At 43.6% G+C, this 25,748-nt stretch overlaps 1 pseudogene; it reads left to right on the top strand.

Moving 5' to 3' along the window:
- The first annotated feature begins 6,204 nt into the window (after positions 1-6,204).
- Positions 6,205-6,319, top strand: LOC133373029 (5S ribosomal RNA; annotated as a pseudogene).
- The last annotated feature ends 19,429 nt before the right edge of the window (positions 6,320-25,748 follow it).

Here is a 25,748-nt window from a genome sequence, read left to right as displayed (position 1 = left end):
AAATGTTGTTTACAAAAATGCACATATTAGGGGAAAGTGTGCATAAAATTAATATATTGGTGAAAATAACATAAAAATGCATTACATTAGGAAAAATTATTTCCAAAATGTGTACATTAGTCAAAGTTGCTTGTGTTAATTGTCAAGAAAGTGTCAAGAATGCCTGGTTTGCTGGTAAAGATGGTTCTGTGCAAGGCTGGTGCCAGAGGGCGCGAGGGCCCTGCTGCCCTTAGAGTGGGAGGGTAGCGCTTCTATTCCATATTCCATGGCAGCATCGGCTCCTGACCCTTTCACGGATCGCAGAGAGGGAGCTCCCAGCCACTCCCCCCATATAGACTGTGCCCCATATAGACACCCCACCTACCTTTCCCATTGCAGTGAATGCTGTGCACATTGCACACACATACCTGCCATCAACCAAGATGGTAGCTGAGGCTTCCTGAAGGGGCTCCCACCCTTGCCACCACCTTGGTTGATGGCAGGCATGTGCACGGGCATAGCATGGCGCACATGCGTGCCATCAACCCCTTAGGGAAGCCCCCCCATCTTGGTTGGTGGCAGGCATGCGCATGCAGCATGCGCGGCACTTACCACATGAAGCGACGGGAGAGGTAGGTTGGGTGTGCAGGTGGGCACCGCGGGTCCAGGGCAGGCTGGTGCTCAGGGGCCCAGTCATGCCTGGCACCGGCCCTGGTTCTGTGGCAGGGCATTATGGGGAAAACATCTTGCCTACATTAGGGCCTCTAGAAAGCTTTAATCAGGCGGTTAATGAGAACACCTACTTATCAGTCGAGACTGGTACCTCAGGGCAACAGTCTTGGGAAGGCTGGAGAAACTGTGCAACTGTTAGGGGCAAAAGCTCTGGAATATTCCATCAACAGGGAGCCCTCTGATAGGCTAATTAATTCCCGGCTATTGCCGGGCTTTTTCCCAATAAAAAGTAGAGCTAAGATATTGGGTCTTTGTTCCCCACTGTTCCTTGGTGTTCCTATCTGATGTTGGGGTTCCCTCTTCCTATTGCTATCCAGGCCATGTCTGGGGGAGATGCGGAACCATGAAGTTACTCTGCCTGTCTTCCTATAACGTGTGAGTATAGAATAGGCAAGACAGATTTGATATTTTTGTCCTGTGACAGAACTCTCTGCATTTTTTGTACTTTACTTAACCTTCTGGGTGTTTGGTTTCAGAAGCTATTTTGCTGTTATAGTTTTGCACTTATAATTTTATTTTAATAAAGACTACCTCTTATTTACCAGTGTGTGTTCATTGCAGGGGAATTTTGGCTCTGAATGCAATACCTTGGCCACTTAGCCACAGGGTACCATATAACTGGGTATTTTGCCTTGAGGCTCGGAGACAAAGGATGCATTTTTGGCTCTTGCCTTTTTGGAATCTTTGGCAGGTCCATTTCTGGCACTTTGGGCTTCCCCTTGGCCCAGAGCATGTGACCAGGTTTAAAGGGTGGTGGCAGTCACCTTACAGAGTTGGTGTTGGTTTAACTCAGCCCTGCTAAGGGAGGCACGGGTTGTGCCTGGCCGGGACCAACTGCCCGGGATTTGGGAGCTGATCCTCCAGCAAAATTGCAGTAAAGTGCTGAAGAGTATCCATGGGGATTTTTTTTAAAAAAATGGCAAACTGCTGCAGAAATGTGGAGAACTGCATTTAAAATTTAAAAACAAAAATGAGAAACTGACAGAACCAAAATGCACAGATCCTTCCCTCCCTACTCTTCCCAGATTACATTTCCTCTTCCCAAGCCACATCCCTCACCAGCCTGACGTTGCACCCTCCTTGAGTGTTTGGAATGTGCAGTAGTGTAGTGGCAAATTCAGAAGTGCAGGGTCCCTTCATGTTAATCACACCCATGCCCCCTCCCTGTTTGTTTGGGTTTTTTTGCTGTAGAGGTGAGAATGAGATCCTTGATAACGCCTAGGAACCAGAGCTTGGAAAAGTTACTTTTTTGAAGTACAACTCCCATCAGCCCCAGCCAACATGGCCACTGGATTGGGCTGACGGGAGTTGTAGTTCAAAAAAGTAACTTTTCCAAGCTCTGCTAAGAACCAATAAGCATGAAACAGGAGAGTGTCAGCTACCGAGGAGAGTCTTCTCCATGTTTGACTCACCTCCTTTTACTCCGATTGGCTCCAATCCACAGGAAAAGACAAGGAAGCCTGTTAGAAGACTCTTCTCAGTGGCCAACACACTCCCCTTTCATGCTGATTGGCTTGTAGGATGCTGGAGACATAAGGACCCTGCTGGGATCCTGCTCCCAAAAATGTAAAGGGTCTAAGACCCGCCAAGACTCTGCATGGCTACGCCCCTGGGAATGTGTCCTTGCATTCTCATAATGCCTGGATGGAGGTTGAATGTGTGAGAATCTAACCAACTGTACAAGGGTAACATTTACATTAGATGCTCCACCCACTTTTGCCTCTGACCCCACCTACCACTGGGACATGACTCCCCAAAGGTTGTCCAGAAGGAAATGGTACAAGAGTAGATGCTGATCTGTTAGGACGAATGGGGCACTAACCCACCAGCCCCTCTTCTTGCTTACAACCCTTGCTTACAAGGGTGGCTCTGCTTGTTATTGGCTCTGGATCCACCAACTTTGGGACTCCCTTCCTTCTGCCCTGCCAATCTCAGTTGAACTCACGGAACTATTTCCTCCAATGAGCAGGTGGTTGGACTCAGTGGCCTTATAGGCCCGTTCCAGCTCTACTGCATCCAGTTCTGGTCTCTGCACTTCAAGAAGGATGCAGACAAACTGGAACGGGTTCAGAGGAGGGCAACAAGGATGATCAGGCGACTGGAAACAAAGCCCTGTGAGGAGAGACTGAATGAAGTACTAGTTCCCCTCTATTTGGCCTCATCTTGAGTACTGCATCCAGTATCTGGATGCCATACTTTGAAAAGGATACAAACAAAATGGAACAGATTTAGAGGAGAGCCACAAGTATGATTAGGGACTGGAAACAAAGCCTTATGAGGAAAGACTGAAAGAACTGGGCATGTTCAGCCTGGAGAAGAGAAGACTGAGGGGAGATATGATAGCACTCTTCAAATACATGAAAGGTTGTCACACAGAGGAGGGCTGGGATCTCTTCTCGACCATCCCAGAGTACAGGACACGGAATAATGGGCTCAAGTTGCAGGAAGCCAGATTTCGACTGGACATCAGGAAAAACGTCCTAACTGTTAGTGCCATACAACAATGGAACCAATGACCTAGAGAGGTAGTGGGCTCTCCAACACTGGAGGCATTCAAGAGGCACCTGGACAGCCATCTGCCAGGAATGCCTTGATTTGGATTCCTGCATTACAAAGGGGGTTGGACTTGATGGCCTTATAGGCCCCTTCCAACTCTACTATTCTATGATTCTATTGCCCATTCCTGCACTTTGGTGGAAGAAGCCAGACCAGCTGGGAGCTGCAACAGCCTTATATATCTATTTATTTATAAAATTTATACTTCAAGATATTAACAAGTCAATTACGCAGCAAGTGGCCAAATGCTTGAACGTAACTATTTGTATTAGACTGTTAATGATTGTCTAATAGTCTCCAAACCAACTGTGTGTTATTTGGTCTTTGTAATTTTTTTTAAAGTATTATTTCACTTATTTATGTATGTTCCATTTATATATTTTTTAAATGAGCTTGTAATAGCATCTGTTTTTATCTGATGATTCAAGTGTCTGTTGACTGTAATAAGATTTGATTTGATTTGATATTAAATCTATATCTCACTGTTCCTCCCAGAAGGAGCCCAGGGCACCAAATGAGAACCCTAAAAGCACTTGAAAACAAAAGACTTTAAAACATATTAATACAAAACATCTTGAAAAATATATTAGAACAAAACATCTTAAAAAAACAACTTTAAAAACATCTTAAAACGCAATTCCAACACAGACACAGACTGAGATAAGGTCTCTACTTAAAAGGCTTGTTGAAAGAGGAAAGTCTTCAGTAGGCATCACAACGATAACAGAGATGGTGCCTGCCTAATATTTAAGGGGAGAGAATTCCAAAGGGTTGGTGCCACAACACTAAAGATGTGCTTCCTAGGTTGTGTGGAACAGACCTCCTGATGAGATGGCATCTGCAGGAGGCCCTCACCTATAGAGCATAGTGATTGATTGGGCATATAAGGGGTAAGACAATCTTTTAGGGATTCTGGTCCCAAGCTGCATAGGACGTTCTACACTAAAACCGGTGCCTTGAACTTGGCCCGGTAGCTAAACTACAGTATATCTAGATTACAAGCCATGCCTTTTCCCCTATCTTAGGAAGTGTTTGGGTTAAGCTGCACCATTTCCCCCCCCGATCCTGGATATAGCCATCATACTAAGCACCTGCCATGAATTTGTGTAATTCCCCCTTTAAAGCCATCCAGTTGGTGGCCATCTCTATATTTTGTGGTTGTGAGCCCCACAGTGTACGCATTGTGTCATTGTGAAGGACTTCCTCTGGTCTCTCCTGAATGGTCACACATCAAGTGCCATTGGATTACCCCACTGGGCTGCCCACTTTCTCCACACCATGCATAATGGCGCATCATGCACCTCTGCCATGTCCCAGGTTAGCCATCTTAAATGCCAACAGCAAACTCATTTTCTCTTGGGTTGTCTCCACATAAATCTTACGCAGTGTAGACCCAGTGAAATTAATTGACCTAGGTTAGTCGTGTCCTTTCATCGCACTGGTTCCACTCTGAGTAGGACTAACATTGGGTGCTAGATGGCCCCATCCATGTAGAAGAGGGAATAGTCAGCAGGCTTGTTGGAACCTCGCGGTTTTCAGAAGTGCAAAAAATGTAAGGCGGGAGGAGGGGAACTCAATGAGGACTGAATATGTTCAGTGGCCATGGAATGTTGACAGGCTTTTTTGTTTTGAGGGGTGGGTGGGTAGGAAGAGTCTGGGAAATCCGGAAGGAGTGAGGGAAATGGAATGGAGGATCTAAACACGGGATGAGGAACCTGTGGCCCTCCAGATGTTACTAGCCTACAACTTTCCTCATCCCTGGCCATTGGCCAAGCTGGATGGGATTGATGGGAGCTGGAATCAAATAGCATGGGGGAAGGCAGGGGGGATACATCCCCTACCCCTCTTTAAACCACAAAGCCCAGAATCCTTTAGCCTGTCCTCACTTGGAAGGCCCTTCAACCTCTCAGTGTCTTTTGTTGACTTTTCATCTGCCCTTTCCCCAGTTCTATATACTTTCTTTTTTCCTTTTTCCTTTTTTTCCCAAGATGCCAGGGGGATCAGAATGGTATACAGTATTCCAAAATGGACCACACAACAGATTTCTAGAAGGACATTACTATGCTGGCAGGTTTATTTCCCAATGCCTTTCCTAGGAATTCCTAGCATGGAATTTGCCTTCTTTGTAGCTGCCATACTCTGAGCTGATGTTTACATTGAGCTGATCCACCCTGAATCCAAGATCTCATTCCTGGTCAGTCACTGTCAGTTGGTTAAGTGTTACTAGCTGATGGGCAGCTGGTCACTAGCCAGGACACAGGTGTGCATGTGTGAGACAGGAAGGGAGGGACATGAAATCAACACTAGAGGGCAGAACTGTGCCTCAACCTTGGCTTTGCAGGCAAGCCATGAAAAGAGAATTGAGCTCTACACCCTATCAATTGCCTAGCCCTAGGGCTAGGGGAGGAATTTGCTCAGGTTTCACTTTAATGCCAACCTTCTATAATACTAATTATGAAATATCTTGTACGAATGTGTCAAGGCTATTTGCAAAAATAACATAAAAGAGCCAACAAGAGTACAAAAGACCCTCGCTGAAGATAATTTCCTCTTCCTAATCCAGCACACAAAAAGAAGCACAGAAACCGGCACTTGTCCAAATTTTGCAACGAAGTGCTCCACAAAAAATGGCTACCAAACTTTTTTATATATATTGAGAAAGGGCCCACAGAAAAAGTATGTATTCGTGAAACTAATGTGCAAAGAATTAATGTATTAGGCAACGCTGCGTACCACAAAGTATATAGGAGGAGGTATGTGCATAATAGTATGCACAAATTTTTGTGTGAGCTGTTTCTGGGGAAAAACAAGAATCCTGCAAACTGATGCAAAAATAGTGTGAGCCAAACTTTGAAAAGAAAAGATTGAAAGCAAAGATTGAAAAAAGAGAGCCAGAAACTGAAATTGACACATTTGTCCCTCCCTAGTCTTAGGATCACCTATGTACTACCCTGAACACACCCGATCTCGTCTGATCTTGGAAGCTAAGCAGGGTCAGGCCTGGTTAGTACTTGGATGGGAGACCTCCTGGGAATCCCGAGTGCCGTAGGCTTAGAGGAAGGCAATGGTAGACCACCTCTGAATACCTCTTACCATGAAAACCCTATTAATATATATATATATATATATATATATATATATTCATAGGGTCGCCGTAAGTCGTAATAGACTTGAAGACATATAACAACAACAACAACAACAGCATCTGAGGATCAATAAGTGCCAGTGAAGTATTAACTATTAAAAGTGAGTGTATTTAAAGACAGCTTCTTCAGAATAACTAATACCAAAGGTTGTCTCCAATGTTAGTCTTACTCAGAGCAGACCCACTGAAGTTAATAGATCCAAATTAATTGTGTCTTTCAACTTCAAAGGGTCTACTCTGAGTAGGACTAACACTGGAGACAACCCTCAAAATCTCCCAGGGTTGTAGCCAACATTAGTCCTACTTCGAGTAGACCCGTCGATATTAATGGACATCACTTGGCTCCATTAATTTCAGTGAGTCTACTCTGAGTAAAACTTAGTTGTATACAACCCCCCAGGCTGCTTTTCTTTTTCAGAAGAGATGGGAAGCTTCAAACTGACACTGCAAATGAAATCTAGCATTGGCATCACAGAAAGCTGGAACAAGTCTTTTGGCAGGTTATAGGAGGAGGGGGGCGTAGCTCAGGGGCAGAGCGTCTGCCTTGCACGCAGAAGGTCCCAGGTTCAATCCTTATCCCCGTCTGCAGTCCTGGAGAGCTGCTGCCACTCAGTGTAGACAATACTGAGCTACATGGACCAATATTCTCACTTGGTCTCTCCCATGCCTGTGCCATGTGTCTCACGGCTTGTACGAGCTGAGTGTATTGATTCCACAAATGTTAATGACTTCGCAATTCAGCATTCGAGGCTTTAGGGCATGTTTTGTGTGAGTGTGTGGTATAATTCAGTTTCCTTCTGATGCATAAAAAATCCAAAGACTCTGAAGGTAACAGCTACATGATTGAAGGTGAAACAATCTTTGATTTTTCCATTCACAAAAAGCAGAGCTTGGAAAAGTTACTTTTTTGAACTACAACTCCCATCAGCCCCAGCCAGCAAGGCCACTGGATTGGGCTGATGGGAGTTGTAGTTCAAAAAAGTAACTTTTCCAAGCTCTGACAAAAAGGCAATGTTTTCTTTTGTGCTGGTAGCTGATTCATTATTATCATTTTAGCTGATTAGTCGTCTGGCCTTCTAACTCGTGGACTCGTTTAGCAATTAAATGTTAGATGTTTGAGACAGGGCATGCTTTTATCAAAGGTGGTCTCTGGAGGCTCCGGAATTTAAAGCCTGATCCTATGCATGTTTACTCAGAAGTAAGCCTGACTGATTTCAATGGGGTTTACTCCTAGGAAAGTCTGTGCAAGATTACTAGCCTAGACGCTAGTGGTGGGGAACCTATGTCCCATGGACTTAATTTGACCTGCCAAGGCCTCCCAGTTTGGCTCACAAAGCCATTTTGGCCAAGCCATGCCCACCTGCCCATCACCTGTATGAAATCAGGTGTGAGACAAGTAAAGACAAGATTCAGCAGAAAGAGGATTTGAAGACTCTGCCAGTGAGCTGACTGGCAGCACTTGCTATGCACAGGGCTTCTCAATGGTCAGCTGATTGCTTTTTTGTGTGGATGAAAACTTGTCAGCTTATGTCATTGTGATGTCAGGTGATGTCAGGTGATGCCAAACATGGCCCATGGGGGTTGGGGAGATATCAATCTGACTTGCTGGCCAGATCTAGTCCCCTACCCTTGCAATACTTGCTTACCTGGGAGTAACTCTTATTGCACTCCATAGGGCTACTTCCGAGTAGGCACGTATAGGATTGTACTCTCAGATTATTGATAGGGGAGAAAAAAAGTTTAATAGGTTTGGTGGATACTTAAAAGCACCATTTTATATTTTGCTTGTGGGTGATCAGGGGTAAAAAATAAAACACTGATTTATATAATTGGCTATTTATTTTATTTATGATGCAAAGGTGCTGCCTTTCTCACTGAAGGGCTAGGAAAGCCTTTTCCATACAGTTCCCAGGGAGTCTCCTGCCTTTATAAAAAAAGTCAGCTCTGATTAGCCTCGGGGGAAAGTGTGTTGTATGCCTCCCAAACATTTATTTATTTATTTGTTAATTCAATTTATATACCGCCCCATAGCCGAAGCTCTCTGGGTGGTTCACAACAACATTCGCTGCTTCCCCCCCCCTTTCTGGGCAATATTCAGATATATTTAAATTTAAGTAATCAATCAACTAATTGGTTTAAAAGGCAGAAGATAAATCAGTCATCTGGCTGGTTTAGTCAACAGTATTCTAGTTCCAAGAGTTTAGTCACCCAGGATCGTGAGGGGTCATAGACCCCTTCCTTTTTTGGGAGCAGGGTCTGAGCAGGGTCCCTATGTACAAGCCAATCAGCATGAAAGGGAAGCATGTTAGCCACTGAGAAGAGTCTTCTCACTTGGATAACAACATGCTTCCTGGTCCTTTCGTGCAGATTAGAGCCAATCAGAGTGAAAGGAGGTGAGTCAATCAGTTATTTTATTTTATTTATTTATTTATTTATTTATTTTTAAAACTTATATACCGCCCGACTAGCAATAGCTCTCTGGGCCGTGAACATAAATACAATAAAATACAGGAAAATACAAAAGCATCACAATCTAAAATCAAATTTCACAATCTAAAAACTGCATAACTAAGATCAAATTACAAACATTACCATCATTAATTTAAGTTAGAGAAGTCTCTTCTCAGTAGCTAACACACACCTCCCCTTTCATGCTGATTGGCTCCTAAGAAGTGAGCTTCATGGCAAAGTACCTTGGTCTCCCAAATTCTAGTCCCACACTTGGCTTCATTTCAGAATTCTTAAAATCAAAAAGGTTTCTGGCAATGGTTAGCCCCCAGACAGAACGATTGGGGGGCAGCCTATGCACACAGCAGTTTTATTCTGGTTCTATAATTCTGTAATTGCAGAAGAGGCAGTGAATCCTGGGGGCATGGCTATGAGGGGCCACGGTGAAGGGATCCTGCACGTATGAATTTGCCACTACACTACTGTCTAGGTTTCAAGCAGGATAGGTTGCTGAGAGGCCTGGACAGAGGAGAAATGGTTTCGGTCAACATGATTTGCCGATATAGATGGATTAAAATGTAGGTAACAATCAGATTACACACATTTGCAAATTCTGTGATTCCATTTTGGTCCCAAAAATTTGCACAAAAATATGTATTTTTATTATTTTATATGTGTGTTTTAAGGAATAATGTATCAGAAAGCATACAAAGCTGTGTATTTTATGGGAGGAATGCATACAAAATGCCTACAATTCAAATGCTGTGTGTGGAAAAATCCACAAAACATGGTACAGTGGAATTATGACTGAGCACGTGCAAAACTGACCCAGAATGGAAACAGTGCAGACTGGGAAGGATTGATCAGCCTATGTTTGAGGCTGGGTTAGCTAGATTCTCATTTGTAATTCTTTGGTCATTAGATCTCATTATTCCTCTCAGATTATACACTGCACCACAAAAGGATGCCACTGGCATGAATGACCACTTCATTTGTTCCTGCAGCAGGGCTCACACTGAGCAGCTAACAGGGTGTAAACCCATTGACTTTATGACCATGACTAACTTAGGTCTATTAATGTCATTGGGTCTCCTCTGAGTAGGAGCAGCATTGGATGCAACTCACAAACTGGATCAATCTGCTCTGACTCCAGCCTTCACTCAGTCTGCTGTTACATTATTGCCAATTTCATTTTCACATTCAACTGCCTTTTTTTAAAAAAAGTTTAAAAATGAAATGCTTGTCTTTCTGGAAGGGCAGGAAGAGATTAACAAGAAATCAACATCAGAAGGTTTACATAGATCCACATCATTACACTATTTCTTGTTAGGAACCAGAGATATTCTTTCTAATAAAATGGTTCATTTCTGATTATTTGCTTGTTTCCAGTTTTAGGTAAAACCCATCAACAACAAATACCAAAATCAGCTACAGTAGTTAGCCTTTAAATGGAGACCTTATCCCAGTTTGTGTCTGTGTTGGAATTGCTTTTTAAGATGTTTTTGAAGCTTTTTTATTTTTTAAAAAAGATGTTTTTAAAGATGCTTTGTTTCACTATGCTTTTAAAAACATTTTGTTTTAATTTATTTTAAAGTCTGTTTTTAAGATGTTTTAAAGTAATGACAACAGAAGAGTTATATAACTTTAAAGTTGACAATGAGGACATTGAACTTCTCAAGGATTATCAATACCTCGGCACAGTCATTAACCAAAATGGAGACAATAGTCAAGAGATCAGGCTAGGACTGGGGAGGGCAGTTATGAGACAACTAGAAAATGTCCTCAAATGCAAAGATGCATCACTGAACACTAAAGTCAAGATCATTCAGACCATGGTATTCCAGATCTCTATGTATGGATGTGAACATTGGACAGTGAAAAAAGTGGATAAGAGAAAAATCAACTCCTTTGAAATGTGGTGCTGGAGGAGAGCTTTGCACATACCATGGACTGCGAAAAAGACAAATAATTGGGTGTTAGAACAAATTAAACCAGAACTATCACTAGAAGCTAAAATGATGAAACGGAGGTTATCATACTTTGGACACATCATGAGAAGACATGATTCGCTAGAAAAGACAATAATGGTGGGAAAAACAGAAGGGAGTAGAAAAAGAGGAAGGCCAAACAAGAGATGGACTGACTCCATAAAGGAAGACACGGACCTGAACTTACAAGATCTGAACGGGGTGGTTCATGACAGTTGCTGTTGGAGGTCACTGATTCATAGGGTCGCCATAAGTCGTAATCGACTTGAAGGCACATGACAACAACAAGAGGCAGCTGGACAGCTCCGTCAGAGATGTTTTAAGTTGAATTCCTACATCGACCAGGGGGTTGGACTTGATGGCCTTATAGGCCCCTTCCAACTCTATGATTCTATGAATCTATGGTCATGGTGGCAGTGGCTGTTGGGAGGTGGAGTCCTACAGAACTGAGGACCCCACAGTTGGCTACCTCTGCTAAGGACCTTGCATTCTTTCAATCTTGACCCAAAGTCTTCTACCCACACACACTATTTCCAACAGCAGGCATCATATTTCTGAGTGGCTTTGCACACCTGTTGGATAGATGTTGGATGAATTGCCCTCATCGGCAAATTGAGTAAAATATTTTTATTGATTGACAGTGCTCCGGTTTTAAGTTTAGCGTGTTGCGGAAATCTTTTCGGCTAGAATGAATCTTTCTTTTTTTCTTGGTTCTTTTAAGGAGTACAATCTCACAGCCTGGAAGGAAATGAAACCTCCAAAGGGCTGTTGTGCTAGCCTTATCAGACCTGACAAATAACACCACTTGTAAAATTTCATACAGTCGTCGAGACGAATAAGTGGATGGTGGAACTAGAACATGCCCAAAAGATATCCAAGTCACCATTTAAAGTCTTGCAGAGTGCTTTACACACACACACACACACACACACACACACACACACACACACAGAGAGAGAGAGAGAGAGAGAGAGGAGAGAGAGAGAGAGAGAGTGTTCCCAGAGGAGATGCCAGCATGCCACAAGAGAATGGCAAGAGTCTTGCAGGGAAGAAAAAATAAATAATTGTTCTCAGAGCATCCACACACTGTTGTATATTTGTATAAATCTTTACTCTTCCTCACTTTCTTTCAAATCAGCATTCACCACAGGTAGCCAATTCTCTCTGGGTCTGCATAGGGTTGGACTGCAGCCCTCTCTTTGGGCAATGGACACAGCTCAGTGGCAGAGCATCTGTTATACATGCAAAAGTCCTACTTCCAATCCTTGGCAACTCTGGGCAGGGCTGGAAGAGATCCCTGCCTGAAACCCTGGAGAGCTGCTGCCAGTCAGTGTAGACAGTGCTGAGCTGGGTGGCTCAATGGGAAGGGATGCAGCTCCTTGGCAGAGCATCTGCTTTGCATGCAGGAGGCTCCTGGCTCAATCCCCAACGGCATCTCCAGGGAGGGCTGGGAGAGACCCTTTGCTTGAAGGGTTGAAGCGACTTAGAGAGCCGCTGCCAGCCAGTGCATACATTGCTGAGCCAGATGGAGCAATGGCCTAACTTGATATAAGGCAGCTTCCTAGGTTTTGCTGGGGAAGGACCATAGCTCAGCAGGAGAGTGTATGCTTTGGTCTGCATCCAGCTCAGAGGACAACACTGAAATTCATTGATTGAAATTAGTCACATCCATTTGTTTCAGTGGGTTTACTCTGAGTAGGGCTTATGTTTGATACAACTGTGTTGGAATTGCTCTTTAAGGTTGTTTAAAGTTTTTTTTAAAAAAGATCTTTTTAAGGATGTTTTCATGTATTGTAATGTCTGTTTATAGTGTTTTTATAGAGCCCTAGGCTTCTACTGGGAGGAAGGGTGGGATATTAATAACAACAACAACAACCACCCTTTGTGTGTAGGAATCTCTAGGTAGAGCTTGGAAAAGACTCCTGCCTTTCAACAAAGTTCCCCATTATATTTTGTTGTCAAGAGGGTAAGATGTTGGTTAGATGGGACCAGTCTTAAGTGGTTGATGTGCTTCACCCAAAGAGTCGGACACATCAATGGCTACCTCTCAGCTTGGAGAGAAGCGACATGTGGGGTGCCTCAGGGTGGTGTTCTGGTGTTGCCAAGCATCTTCCAAACTAACTTGGATGAAGTCTGGAACGCTCATCAGATTTGCTGCTGGCACTATCCCGGGTGGGGTGGCTAAGACCTTAGAAGACAGAAACAGGATTCAAGATGATCTTGACAGGATGCTGAACTGGGCCAAAATTCACAAAAAGAATCTCAGCAAAGCTAAATGTAAAGTTCTTCACATTGGTAGCGATGCCTGACTTGCCGTGTGAAAAGGATCTACAAGCTTTTAGTAAACACGAGCCAGCGGTGCAATGCAGCAGCCAAAAAGGCTAAGGCAATTCTTGGTGGCATCAATAGAAGTTTGTGTCCAGATTGTGAGAAGTAACAGTACTGGAAAGCCTCCAAATTCCCTCGCTGTTGTTCAAAAGAATGTGCTATGTTACCTTAACTACTTCTTGATTGGCCCAGCATGTCATCTGGGCAATACTGCAGGGAGGCTGGTCCTCAGCCCCATCAGTCCACCAATGTAACATACCACATTCTCACCCCCCCCCCAGGTTCTCCCTGTCTTTAAAATTAAAGAACACTGATTGCACAGCAGGGGTTTCAAATGCCTGTTGGGTGGAAAGGTCACCAATCACTCCCCCCCCTTTGTCAGAGCTTGCCATTTCAAGTCATCCAGGGAGCCTCTTTGGAGCGCAACAAGCAACAGGCTCTTTTAAGCTGCATCTTCCCTCTTCAGGCAAAGTGTCGTGACTCAGAATTTCACCCTTCTATCTGCTCAGCTCATCTTGAAATAAATACCTGTGGTTTCCCTGACAACTGTCTTCTCCCCATCACTCTGGAAATCGGTGAGCTTTTCCCTTCAAATATATACCAGACTAGCCGTGCCGAACTTCTAAATGGTGCAGCAGGGCTCTGGCTGCTGCAGGAGGATGGATGGAAAAGCTCCGGTTAAATTTGGGGCCTGGAAGGAAAATTAATCCTGGGTAGCCTAGTTATGCAACCCACGGAAAAGATTTTGGTGCTGTCATGCTCACGTCGATGACATCAAGATGGCTTTTTGGTGCAGTTCGCAAATGACACGCTAGTGATGGAAAGAGGGGAAAGCAGGGGTCGAGAATATGTAGTTCCCCAGATGTGGTTGGACTCTAACTTGCATCAGCCCCAGGCCAGCATGGCCAATGGTTAGGGATGATGGGCGCTGGGGTCCAGCAACACCTGGAGGGCCACAGGTTCCCCATCCCTAAAGAGACACAAATGAGTAGAAGGGAAATGAAGTAGGAAGCTGCCTCATGCACACTCTGACCATGGTCCATGTAGCTTGAGTGCTGCCTACTCTGGCTGAATGTCTCACCAGGATTTCAGCTGGGTCTTTTCCAGCTAGGGCTGGGTGAGGCATTGGATTCAGATCTATCAAATGCGCACTTTCTGAAACAACATGAGAACTGAAACTCAGCCGTTCTTCAAAATTCACACTTGTTCGAGTTTTGCAATGCAGTTTGCCAACCAAGGAGTGATTACAAAAAAAGGCGCATGCTAGGGGAAAATGGGCATAAAGGTGAATATATGAGTGAACCTAGCACACGCACACACAACTGAATCATATCAGGAGAAATGGCTTGCCAGAGATGTGTATGCGAGTCAAAACGGCCTACAAAAATGTTTTTATTGGAGAATGCTGGATAATTTTCATGAGGATTATTTTGAAAAAACAATCAGATATTGCTGCAGAAATGTGAAGAACTGAACTGGAGATTGGGGGGAAACTGAGAAATGAAATTAACAGATGTTTCCATCCCTATCCCTATCCCGAGTTGGCGGGGATTGAATTTAGGCCCTTCTGCATGCAAAACAAATGCTCTGCCCCTGAGCTACAGCCCTTCTTGCCGTTTGCTGTGACAAACTGTGCATGCACTGTATTTGGGAATAAGGTGAAAAAATGGAACGATAGTGCATTCCTGATGCATCAGCTACACTTTGGAAACCAGGCCAGGCCATTCCGAAATTCAGACGGGGAGCATTTGGACTATTTTTAGTGGCCTTTACAAGAGCCAGAGCTGGAGCTCCGTGGTTGAGCTCTCTCCCAGGGTCAACCCCTGGCATCTCCAGGTAGGGCTGGGAGAGACTCCCTGCCTGAAACGCTGGAGAGCTGCTGCCAGTCAGTGTGAACAATAATAGTCTAGACGGACCAGTGGTCTGACACGGTATCTGGCAGCTTCCTATTTAAATCAAGTCTTCCTTTAGAATCGCAAGGACCAGGGGTGTAGTCATTCAGGGTCTCGGGGGGTCTTAGACCCCCTTACTTTTTTGGGAGCAGGGTCCCTATGTCTCCAGCATCCTACAAGCCAATCAGCATGAAAGAAGAGTGTTTTAGCCACTGAGAAGAGTCTTCTAACATGCTTCCTTGTCCTTTCCTGCTGGTTGGAGTCAATCGGAGTGAAAGAAGGTGATTCAGCCACTGAAAAGACTCTTCTCAGTAGCTAACGCTCTCCTCTTTCATGCTTCTTGGTTCCTAAGGATGCCTGTTGTTGTGGGAGAAGGCATTGACAATGATCTCATTCTCAACCATGCAGCAAAAAGGTGGGGGGAGGAGGCATGGCTCTGATTAACATGAAGGGACCCCACACTTCTGAATTTGCCACTACACTACTGATGAGGACTAGAATTTTGCTTTTCTTTTTAAGGAAAATGCCATAATCCAGTGGTAGAGCCCCTCCTTGGTAGGCAGAAGGTCTCTGGTTCAGTCCCCAGCATGTCTAGGTAGGGTTGGGAGTGCCCCTGTCTGAAAGCCTGGAGTGCCAATCAGGGTAGACAATACTGAGGGACTCCCTGGCATCCTATCTCCCTATGTTCCTCTGTCAACCCATCATCCCTGGCCATTGGCCCTGTTGGCTGGGGCTGTAATCCAGGTACATCCGGAGGGCCCAAGTTTCCTCACACCAGTCCTATGTCATTGGATCCCTTCCAGCGTCAGGATTTCACAGCTCTTCAGAGTCAAGACAAGGATCATCCGTGGCAAGCAACTGTGAGATGCATCCACGGCTGTGAGGCTCAGAAGAGATGGGATAAACCACAGAGCACAGCAGGAGGTCTTTTGCTGTGGGATTCTCTGCAGCTTTAGGGGGCACCCAACTGCATATTTTGCCTCAGGAGGCAAAATCATTTCAGGCACTTATGGAGGTTTTTCAGTTTTGCTGTCTTGGACTAACAGATAGTTCAGGGGCAGGGCATCTCCTTTGCACGCAGAAGGTCCTAGGTTCAGTCATTGTCATTTCCAGATGAGGACTCTCTCTCTGGTAGGGATGAGCGAGAATTTCGATACAGTTCGCATTTCAAGCAGAATTTATCAACTTCACACTTTCTGAATCAGGATGAGAAGTGAAACTCATCCGTCCTTAGAAATTCTCATTTATTAGAATTTGGTGATGCAGTTCGCCCACTAAACAACATTTACAAAAAATGCATATATGAGGGGAAAGTGTGCATAATGTTGAACATATGAGTGAAAATAACAAGCAAAAATGCATTAGATAACGAGAAATGCTTTGCAAAAATATGTTCCTTTGTTAAAACGGCTTACAAAAATGTGTTTAATAGGAGAAATTCTCACTAAAATGCTGGAGAATTTTCATGAGGTTTTTTTTAAAAAAAAATGCAAACTGCTGCAGAAATGGGGAGAACTGAATTTAAGATTGGAAAAATGAGAATCTGAGAGAGCTGAAATTGACAGATCTTTCCATCCCTAATCTCTGGTACCTGATTTAAACAAATGAGGTCTGTTTGGTACAGTTTTTCATTTCTTAAGAAATTCATGCGTTGTCTTCAGGAAGTTGACAGGCATGTATGCGTTGATACACAACATACAGAATATCACAAGTGGCGACTCCATAGGGGGCATTCCTCACCCTTGTCCCTGCACTGTGGAATGTCTCCTTTCTGCGTCATCCATCAGTTGCTTCAGATGCTTTCTAAAGGCATCTCTTTTTGGCTGGGTTTCCCTGGCCTATCCAACTGGACCCTGTGATTACTGAATCCCTGTTTTTATCTGCCTTTACCAAACAAGAGATGGATCGATGGAATGTGAGAAGCATGAACCAGGGAAAGTTAGAAATTGTCAAGCAAGAAATGGAATGTATCAAAGGTTTATTTATTGGATGTTCAACAACTGTCACCACTGGGGTGACATAAGAAGGAAATGTTTGTGTTGTGGGGGGGAAATGATGGAACTGAGGCTGTCATGCTTTGGACACATCATGAGAAGACATGATTCATTAGAAAAGACAATAATGCTGGGAAAAACAGCAGGGAGTAGAAAAAGAGGAAGGCCAAACAAGAGATGGATTGATTCCATAAAGGAAGCCACAGACCTGAACTTACAAGATCTGAACAGGGTGGTTCATGACAGCTGCTCTTGGAGGTCACTGATTCATAGGGTCGCCATAAGTCATAATCGATTTGAAGGCACATAACAACAAATGTATGGATGTGAAAGTTGGACAGTGAAAAATCTGGATAAGAGAAAAATCAACTCATTTGAAATGTGGTGTTAGAACAAATTAAACCAGAACTATCACTAGAAGCTAAAATGATGAAACTGAGGTTATCATACTTTGGACACATCATGAGAAGACATGATTCACTAGAAAAGACAACAATGCTGGGAAAAACAGCAGGGAGTAGAAAAAGAGGAAGGCCAAACAAGAGATGGATGGATTCCATAAAGGAAGCCACAGACCTGAACTGACAAGATCTGAACAGGGTGGTTCACGACAGATGCTCTTGGAGGTCGCTGATTCATAAGGTCGCCATAAGTCGTAATTGACTTGAAGGCACATAACAACATAAATCACTAGAAGCTAAAATGATGAAACTGAGGTTATCATACTTTGGACACTTAATGAGAAGACATGATTCACTAGAAAAGACAATAATGCTGGGAAAAACAGAAGGGAGTAGAAGAAGAGGAAGGCCAAACAAGAGATGGATTGATTCCATGAAGGAAGCCACAGACCTGAACTTACAAGATCTGAACAGGGAGGTTCATGACAGATGCTCTTGGAGGTCACTCATTCATAGGGTCGCCATAAGTTGAAATTGACTTGAAGGCACATAACAACAACAACTGTTGTACTACTTTTTTCTGATAATGTTTTATTGTTTTTCCATTGTATTTATGTATATTGGTTAGCGGGGTTTTTAAACAGGAAGTGGTTGAGAAATCCTTTTTTTTTAAAAAAAATGCAAACCAGCAAGTCAAAGAGCCGAGAGTTGGGGGGGGTGTGCCCAGTGCCCCGGTGACTTTGAAGGCAATGTGCTTGTACTGGATCCAGGAACAGCCAGGAACCCAGAATAGGGATATAAGCACAGATCATGGTCATAAAGATTAAAGATGTTGCATTAGGATTGTCGAAAGCCAATCTTTTTTTCTTGCCGGGCTCCGTAAGTAGCTGAGGATGTTATTCTTCAACTGCCGGCATGTAATAGCACCAAGCCTCATCGTAAAACAACAGCAGCAAAATATTAAGGCACCCCAAAGAATTTTCTCCTAATTGTAGCAACCTGCTACACTGAAGCTAGGAAAGAGGAACACTCATTTTCCAGCCAGCTATTAAACAGCAACCCATTAACTGCCGCTTTTATGGCATTATATCTCTCAAACAGATAGATGTGATTACTCCGCATAATGGTGCCATTGCTATCAAGTCGCAATGAGACATATTTCAGCTGAAAATATGCCATTGTCTACACCCACCAGATTTCCAAGATGAGTTTTTCCCCTGAAGTACAGAAGAACAATCTATGACATATAAAAACTGAGTTACTTTGGCCTGTTTGTGCAGAGGCTTTCTTTGGACAGTGTTTTGAAAGTGTCCTTACTTTCCCACATGGAAAGTAAGAGCAGAGCAGATGATCTTAGGCAAGAAAAGACTCTGGCTAGTTGCAAGGCCAGCTAAGACCCTATCTGCATCGTACATCTAAACCAGTATTATACACTTTAAACAGTTATGGCTTCCCCCTAAGAATCCTGGGAACTATAGTTTGTTAAAGGAGCTGAGAGTTGTTAGGAGACTCCTATTCCCTGCACAGAGCTACAATCCCCAGAATTCTCTTTGAAGAGGGATTGATTGCTAAACCTCTCTGAGAATTGTGGCTCTCCTAAAACCTCTCAGCACCCTTTATGAAATGCAGCTCCCAGGATTCTTTGGGGGAAGCCATGGCCGTTTAAAGTGGCATGCTTTAAATGTACAGTCCAGATATGGCCAATGGCAAGACAAGGCAGAAAAGGAGAAAAAATATTAAGGCACTCTAAAGTTCAGTCTGCCATCTTGATTCAAAATGGCATCCAGTTGTAGCTAAACAAAACCTGTTCCTTGACTTCAGAAATCATTATGCAAAATTTGGTTAAAATCAGTGCAGATTTGAAAGGTTCAGTCCACTATCATGGTTCAAAATGGAGTTCAATTGTATCTGAACCTAGAGGAAAACCTGCATCTTGATTTCAGGAACTATCCTGCAAAATTTGCTTACTGTATCTCAAGAGGTTCCAAATGCACAGTGAACATACAAACAGTTTTCCAAAATTTAGGTTGTTGTTGTTGTTGTTGTTGTTGTTGTTATTATTATTATTATTATTATTATTATTATTATTATTATTATTATACCGCATTTTCCACAAATACTCATGTGCTCAAAGCGGTTCACACAAATAGTCCAAATGCTGTAGTACAACACGTAATAAAAAGTATAATCACTACATTAAGAATATATATATATATATATATACATCAAAGCATAAATGAGCATAAACCTTAACAACAAAGCCAAAGCAAAAATATCTAAAAACTAACCCCCACGTTGATACAAAAATGTCTTCCATCCCCTGAATCCTCATAGCTCAACCCAAAGGGCCAGAAAGTCTTCTGAAAGAAGATGCACTTGAAGGCTTCCAGGGCTGGTGGGTGGGGCAAGGCAGGTGGAAATAGCCTCCCCTGATGACAAACCGAGTCTCTCCCCATTTTATTTCTTGGTTTGTTCTATATTTAGTGTGTTTTTTAATGGCCATGACGTTTTATTTTATTTTATTGCTTGAAAGCTAATAAATAAATATTAAACAAATAATGTAAAATCTCTGTGGCTAGGAGTGCCTTTTACCAGCTATGTCTGGTTCATCAGCTATGCCATTCCTGGACAGGGATAGCCTGACCTCTGTAGTCCATGTGTTGGTAACTTTGAGGCTGGATTACTGCAATGCGCTCTATGTGGGGCTGCCCTTGCATCTGGTTCAGAAGCTTCAGCTGGTGCAAAATGCAGCAGCCACAATGCTGATGGGAACACGTGGCCAACAACATGTGACACCACTTTTAAAACATCTGCACTGGCTGCCCATCTGCTACCAAGCCAGGTTCAAGTTCCTTAAACATATCCCAGCTCAATCACTGAGATCACCTGCGGGAGCAGCTTTGCTTGCCCCCCGAGTTGGCAAGGCTCATTTAACATCGACATGAAATCAAGCCTTCAGTGTCATCAGCCCAGTTCTCTGGAATGCTCTGCCAACAGAATTTCAGCAGGCACCTTCTGTTTTAACCTTTAAATGGCTACTGAAAATTAAGAATATGTCTTTGTTTCTACCATATTTTTAATGGTTTTTACTGTACTTTTTCAAATAACTTGTAAACTGCTTTGATGTTTTTAAATGAAACAGTGGTATTCAAATATATTAATACATTTATTATAATAACACAGAAAGAATCCAAGTAGTTGATAAAATCCACCCCTTTGCATTTGCATGGGAGATTTCCAGTTTCTCTCCTTTTCCAGCCTACGACCTGTCTACATGGGGAGACAAGTAAGGGTCAGGACCATGGAGAACTCCTTCTAGTGCAAATTCCAGGGTGAGGTTGATCCTAGACTCTGTTGAACTGATTGAGTAGAGTCCTGTAGACGAGAGAGGTTGGCAGATCCAGGGATAGTCAAGGATTTTGTTTGACCTGCATTTTTAAGCATACTGATCTGATTCTCACTTCCCAGACTAAAAACACAAGAAGAGCCCAGCTGGATCAATTCAAATGCTGACCTAGTCCAGCATTCTGTTCTCACAGTGGCCAAACAGATGCCCATGGGAAACCCCCAAGAAGGACTTGAATACAGCAGCACACTCTCTCCAACTGTGAATCCCAGCAACTGGTATCCAGAGGGACATTGCCTCTGACACTCAAGACAGAACCTAGCCATCATAGCTAGTAGCCATAGCTATCCTTTTGTTGTTGTTGTTGTTATGCCTTCAAGTCAAGTACGACTTATGGCGACCCTATGAATCAGTGACCTCCAAGAGCATCTGTCATGAACCACCCTGTTCAGATCTTGTAAGTTCAGGTCTGTGGCTTCCTTTATGGAATCAATCTGTCTCTCATTTGGCCTTCCTCTTTTTCTACTCCCTTGTTTTTCCCAGCATTATTATCTTTTCTAGTGAATCATGTCTTCTCATGATGCGTCCAAAGTATGATAACCACAGTTTCATCATTTTAGCTTCTAGTGACAGTTCTGGTTCTAACACCCAATTATTTGTCTTCTTCACAGTCCATGGTATCTGCAAAGCTCTCCTCCAACACATTTCAAATGAGTTCGTTTTTCTGTTATCCGCTTTTTCCACTGTCCAACTTTCACATCCATACATAGAGATCGGGAATACCAGGGTCTGAATGATTCTGACCCTAGTGTTCAGGGATACCTTACCTTCCATGCATTTGCCTACTTCCCTGTCAAGCCATCCTAAGAGAGTCCTATGAGGAAGGGCATAAGAGTCCTGCTGGATCAGGCTAGTGGCCCATCTAGTCCAACATCCTGTTCTCACAGTGGCCAACCAGATGCCTATGGGATGCTCACAAGCAGGACCTGAGCACAATGTCAGTCTGTGGGATCTGGCATCAAACAGTCTGCTGTTGCCCTCCATGCAACTTGTGCTCGGTGGTGTACAGCCTCTGAACCACGTTCGTTGTATGCACCATGGCTTTTGAGGGACCCTGCCACCCACTTCGCCTCACCTCTTTTTAAAGTCATTTTTAAAGTTAGCAGCCATCACCGGATCCCTGCATCAGCAAGTACGATAAATTAATGGCAATTTTGGAGGGCAATTAAGGGAAACATTGTTGGGCATGTAAAGGCTTGAACACCCCCTCGCTGTTCCACCAGTCAAATTTCGATCCTTGGCCATTTGCCATGTTGGCTAGGACTAGGGATGGAAGGATCTGCCAATGTTGGTTCTCTGACTTTCTCAGCTTTCCAGTCTGAAATTCAGCTGCCGACATCTAGGCAGCAATTTGTGATTTTTTTTTTAAAAAAACCCTCATGAAAATTCTCCTATGTTTTAGTGCAAATTTCTCCTAACAAACTCCTCCTCTGCAGCTTTCACTGACGTACACATTTTTGCAAGCTATGCCTCTTAACGTAATTCCTTGTTGTATGTTTTCAATATATTCATCTTTATGCATATTTCTGCTGAATATATACATTTTTGTAAACATTGGCTGGTTGGAGAGCTGCATTGCAACATTCAGATAAGTCCAAATTTCAAAAGATGGTGGCTGTGTTTCGGTTCTCTTATTGTTTCGGAAAGTGAGAGTTTGATAAATTTGGTTTCAAATGCAAACTGAATGAAATGTGTCCCCCATTCCTAGCTGGGACTGATGGGAGCTGGAGCCCAACAACATCTCAAATGCACCGTGTTGTCTACCTCTGAAACACACATTTAAACACAGGATTTCAGGCAGATTTGTTTTAAAATTGCAAATTAGTGCAGTAAGAGGATAACATGGATTTATAAATGAACAAGCGTGAAATTGACATGTACTGGAATTCACCCTGTCGGAGGCAGAATCCTAGGCAGATGGATTGGTCTGATCCAGAAGGGTTCTTCTTAAGTTTTCCTTCACCTTCTTCGTAGTATCTTCATTTGTTTTTATTAGCATGAGCACATGCATCCTCACTTCCTCTCACTCTGCACTGCCGTTCCACTCTAGAGAGATAAAACGTTTCCCTAGCCTCCCACCCGGCACAGGTTAAGAAGCCTGCAAGCCGTCTTGCAATTCCTAATAGGAAAGTTAATGGATTCATTTATTATTCTCACTCTCCTCCAGTGAGAACATTATGAATCACTCCTTAGGATGGCTGAATGGCACCGAGCCTCCTCCCCCTCCACTTGTGCTCTTAATATACGGCTCTGCAATCAGCCAGTTTTCATCGCCAGTGCTAACGAGACCCTGCTTTTATGGGATTATTTCATATTTATTCAAAATATTTGCTACCGATCCAGCGACATAATCACATCGATCTGATAGTTGACATGGTTACAGAAGAATCTGTTGCTGGAGTGGAAGAGATGTTACAATAAGAGAAGACAGCTGCAATCCTTTAATGTGTGGTGTACAGTCATTGCATTCTCTGTTCTGGTGCAGATCTGCTTTTGAAGAAGATCAGCTGCAGAGCCACAGCCCAAATGGTGCAATTTGGGACCCCCAGCGCTGGCCTTTCCTGGGCGGAGATAGTCTAGCCACACTTATCTGTGCTCTGGTGACATCTTCAAGTCCTTGCAAGGTTGCCACACAGAGGAGGGCCAGGATCTCTTCTCCATTGTCCCAGAGTGCAGGACACAGATCAATGGTTCAAGTTAGAGGAAGTCATCAGGCTGGACTCGGTAGCCTTATAGGCCCCTTCCAACTCTACAGTTCTATGATTCTGTGATTCTATTATCTAGGTTGGGCTACTGTAAAAAATGCAAATATACTGCCTTCAAGTCAATTCCGACTTATGGCGACCCCATGAATAGGGTTTTCATGGTAAGCGGTATTCAGAGGGGGTTTACCATTGCCTTCCTCTGAGGCTGAGAGACAGTGACTGACCCAAGGTCACCCAGTGAGCTTTATGGCTGTGTGGGCATTTGAATCCCAGTCTCCAACACCTTAACCACTATACTACAATATGGGAGCTGCCTTTGAAAACTGGAAACTTGTTAGTTCAAAAGAGAGCTGGACGGCTATTGGCTGGCATCAGTGGGAATCCAGCTGATATTTGCTGGATTATGGTTTGTTTCCAGGTGCATTTTAAAGTGCTGATGCATGTCAAAGTCCTATGTGGCTTTTAACTGAGGTATCTGAAGGAAGCCATCTTCTCCCAAAGCCCCTACCGAGTTAAAGTTAGTAAGACCCAGGGAAAGCACCTTCCTGCTAGTGGTGTTCTATCCATAGAATTCTCTCCTTAGGGAGGCTCACCCAGTGCCAACATTGTTATTCTTTTGGCACCCGGAATGGGTGTTTTCATTGGGAGTACGCATCCGATTCATACAAAGGTGAAGTGGAATCTGCTCGAGGTGACGCAGGTTAAAGCAGGGACCCCCTGAAGAGCTTTCTTGCGCCTTGGTGATCCAGATGCGAAAAATAAAACAGCTGTGTACAAGCATCTGATGAAAATGAAAGTAATAGGCAGCATCCAGTGCTAGCCCTACTCACAGGAATCCCTCTGAAATTGATGGGCACGACTGTCTTTGGCCCTTGAATTTCACTGGATCTCCACTGAGTAGGGCTTCATTGGATGCAACTCTGTGTCTCTGTGCCCTATAAAGGGAATATTGGGGTGATGGGGGAATGGATTGCAAACATCAGAGTGGGGAGAGGATGGAGGGAAAGCTTCTTTGTGTTTTACAGGTCAAGCTTCAAATCAGAGGGAATGATTTCACTTGGAAATGAATCCCTTTTAGTTCTCCCCCCCAATCAACTTTAAAGGTGCCTAGCACAAAAACCCCTTGACCAATTTGTCTGAAATTTGGCTGGCTTCTTACCCAGGGGCACTCTTGTCAGCAGTTTTTAGATCAATTGCCCTCACAACACCTAAAACTGTCATGGCCGTCCTTGGTGAAAAAATGCAGCTTCCCCTCCCTGAAGTTTGGCAGGATTTGTGCCCTCAAGAGGGGTGACCTTGCCTGCAAATTTCATCCAATTCTGTCCCAAAATTTAAAAAAAGTTATAGATGTTTCCTTAGAAAACACACACATGCCTTTAAAGATGCCTATCACATCTTATCAAAAAAGCCCCTACACATATTTGCCTGTAATTTGGCACCATTCTAGAGGGCATAGTATGACTAAAAACTTGATCCAGTTCTGTCTTAAGGAAAAAGTTATAGACTTTAAAAAAAATTCCAATACTGAATTGTATGTGTCAACACATTGTGTGCCAACAGTGTGATGTGGCTGCAAAAAGGGCTAATGCTATCTTAAGCTGCATTAACAGTATAGTTTCCAAATCACATGAAGTGCTAGTTCCCCTCTACTCGGTATTGGTTAGGTCTCATCTTGAGTACTGCATCCAGTTCTGGACACCACACTTTAACAAGGATGTAGACAAACTGGAATCAGGTTTGGAAGAGGGCAACAAGGATGATCATGGGACTGGAAAAAAAGCCCTATGAGAGAGACTGAAAGAACTGGGCATGTTTAGCCTGGAGAAGAGAAGACTGAGGGGAGATACGACAGCACTCTTCAAGTACATGAAAGGTTGTCACATAGAGGAGGGCCGGGATCTCTTCTCCATAGTCCCAGAGTGCAGGACACAGAATAATGGGCTCAAGTTGCAGGAAGCCAGATTTCGACTGGACATCAGGAAAAACTTCCTAACTGTTAGAGCCATACGACAATGGAACCAATTACCTAGGGAGGTAGTGGGCTCTCCGACACTGGAGGCATTCAAGAGACAGCTGGACACCCATCTGTCGGGAATGCTTTGATTTGGATTCCTGCACTGAGCAGGGGGTTGGACTTGACGGCCTTATAGGCCCCTTCCAACTCTACTATTCTA

This window comes from Rhineura floridana, chromosome 18 (assembly GCF_030035675.1).
Source record: "Rhineura floridana isolate rRhiFlo1 chromosome 18, rRhiFlo1.hap2, whole genome shotgun sequence".
Classification (NCBI taxonomy): Eukaryota; Metazoa; Chordata; class Lepidosauria; order Squamata; family Rhineuridae; genus Rhineura; species Rhineura floridana.
The sequence above is the reverse complement of the archived record's forward strand: the minus strand, read 5'-3'. Positions and strand labels throughout refer to the sequence as shown.